This window comes from Triplophysa rosa, unplaced genomic scaffold, assembly GCF_024868665.1.
Source record: "Triplophysa rosa unplaced genomic scaffold, Trosa_1v2 scaffold338_ERROPOS106439, whole genome shotgun sequence".
NCBI lineage: Eukaryota > Metazoa > Chordata > Actinopteri > Cypriniformes > Nemacheilidae > Triplophysa > Triplophysa rosa.
Window position 1 is genome coordinate 80,299 of NW_026634344.1, and position 2,752 is coordinate 83,050.

General features: G+C 42.5%; 1 non-coding gene across 1 annotated transcript; it reads right to left on the reverse strand.

Annotated features, from left to right (window-relative positions):
* Nucleotides 1–906: 906 nt before the first annotated feature.
* Nucleotides 907–978, reverse strand: trnae-uuc (transfer RNA glutamic acid (anticodon UUC)). The gene has a single exon. It is a non-coding gene; the product is annotated as a tRNA-Glu (tRNA).
* Between the last annotated feature and the right edge of the window lie 1,774 nt (nucleotides 979–2,752).

The following is a 2,752-nucleotide window of genomic DNA, read 5'->3' on the forward strand; positions in this document are numbered from 1 at the left end:
TATATGCTACTGGTAGCACATGATAAGATACACCAAAAGATACAGTTAAGATACTGCAGCGGCATTCCATCTTTGACTCAAGTAGCCGTGTCCTCAATTATGTAGAACTTTAAGACTTAAAATAATTTAAACGGATGAGTTGTAAAAACATTCACCACCCTCACAGTTGTCACAAAGGACCAAATTAGCTCTATAGACCAAAACCACTTTTGTACCAGGCTGTAAAAATATTTTATCTGCTGCGAAGTTGGGCATTTTACTCCCTTTTGAAGCCAAGGCTTTGGCATTTCTTTCCAAGTCAAGAGAGTGTTGTGTCCTAGGAAATTGCCACTGCTCGTTCTGCCACCATTACAGCTCTAGAGCATGAGACTCTTAATGTCAGGGTGCTTGGTTCGAGGCCCACGTTGGGCGTCCTAGCTGCCCTATTTCAGCGGACGTATTTACGAGAGCCCTGGCTCCCGGGGCCCTAGTGCTGGGACCTTTGGGCAGCTTCTCTAAAAAATTCAGAAAAAGTAACACGTCGTCACCTTGCTGCCTGCTGCAACAGGGGTTTCTCTGAAAACAGTGCAACGATGCTGTGCTGTCACTTATTTGGTTGTAACTTTTCCAGGCTTTGGCATTTCGTTCCAAGTCGAGAGAGCGTTGTGTCCTAGGAAATTGCCACGGCTCGTTCTGCCACAATTTTCCTCCAGGCCAGCGCTGCAATGGTTTGGCACATTCGGCTGTGAAAGGTTGATGGGGACGAACTTAGCTTTTCTTTGCCACGTAGAGCACAGGGAAACTGCTCTTTTCAGAATTTAGCAACAACACGTTGCGGCAACTTGTGGGCCATCACGCTAAGCTGATTTAACAGAGCCTCACTGTAAAACAGAGAGGTATTTCTAACTGATCAAGCAACCAGACAGCTTCCCATACCGGGAGTCGAACCCGGGCCACCTGCGTGAAAACCAGGAATCCTAACCGCTAGACCATATGGGACACCCGAGGAGGGACGAAACACACTGCAACTGTTAGGCAGAGACAAGGAAGTGAAGCAACAACCAGAAGCTTTCGTGGCACTACAGAAAGAAATTATATCTCTCTCTGCACAAGTATGAACAACGGACCCGTTCACAGACTTGTCAGCTGCAAATGAGCCCGCTGACAAGAATTCGCTTTAGCCATTTAACAAAACCTTATTCGTAGCCTCAAAAATGTGTAAACCTCCCTTGCACCGAAATCTTTAGTAAAAGCAAAAGACGAATGCAAGGATGAAGAGAAACTTGAGCTGTACCCACCAGCCCTCGACCCATTGTGGTCCTTACGTCACACCACAGAATTCAAAGAGGGTCAACTCTGGAGGGTCAACTCCTAGGACATTCCAACTGGGGTTAAAACGAAATAAAATGCCCTTACTTCACCAAATAACTGTAAACCCCTCTGATGACATGTGGCTGAATCTAACAGCATGCTGTGCACAGGTACTAGGACTGGGATCCGACTGGATAACAGAGGAACACATTTCCCACCTCTGACAAATGCCAGCCGATGCACAGAGATTATGGGAAGGCCTTCTTCTTCCTCTCTTTTATTTCTGTTCAACTACAGGTTAAACACCCAACCCTCTCATTGACGTGTATCTAGAATTTTTTTTGGGGGGAGGGGGTGTTTTTGGGTACATCTAACATGCAATCTTTTGTTTTAAAATTTTATTTTTTGTTTCTGAGCAAATCATTTTGACTGATGGCAAAGTTAAGTTTCACTTTCTAATTATGATATAATGTTGTACCGGAGCGCTGTCTACTGGAGTAGGCTACTTTTGACTAAATTATTTGCTTGTGATATTTCCTATTTTACAAACGTCTTATACTTTGTAATAATTATTGTGTTTTGTGTCATATTTCATTTTATTCTAAACAAAATCAATTAGGATAATCAGAGCAGTAGCAGTGCCAGAATCACATGTTAATATTCTTAAAATTAAAATACAAGAAGCACAGTTTTGTTTTATGTCTAAATGCTTAAATTTACTTAGTTTAAACCTAAAGCTACATTAAAATAAATATTATGAGATAGGATTGCATGCATTTTATTGAGTGATGCATCGAGTACTCTTTTGCTCCAACTGTAATTTAACCCGGACTGTGTCCTCTCGTCCTCGTGGGTTCGAAATCCCAAGTGTGAACTTGCCGAGTCTGATGTTTAAACGAATGAGTTATAAAAACATTCACCCCACTCAAAGTTGTCAGGAAGGACCAAATTAGCTCTATAGACCAAAACCACTCTTGTACCAGGCTGTAAAAATATTTTATCTGCTGCGAAGTTGGGCATTTTACCCCCATTTGGAGCCAGCCTCTAGCGGCTAGTTGAAGAATTGAGATTTAAGTCACTTCCTCAATGCTTTCACGAGATAGACCGGAAGGTTGCCGCTTGGTACTGACCACTACATGATCACGATGAGAGGCCTGAAGTGATGGCAGGGATCAGCATTTGCTGAAGGTCTCAATCAAGTTTGAGAGCATTTTCAGAGGTGAGCCAGTCTTGAAGATTAAACAAGACACCTAAAGGTTTCAACGTAGTCGGCAGGATTCGAACCTGCGCGGAGAGACCCCAATGGATTTCTAGTCCATCGCCTTAACCACTCCGCCAAAAATGTGTCAAAACAGACTGCTATGGGTGGGGGAAAAGAAAAAAAAGGAAAAACGAAGGGGAAAGAAAAAAATGAGGAAAAATTAAGGGAAATTTTATAAAATGACTTTAATAAGTCATTTAT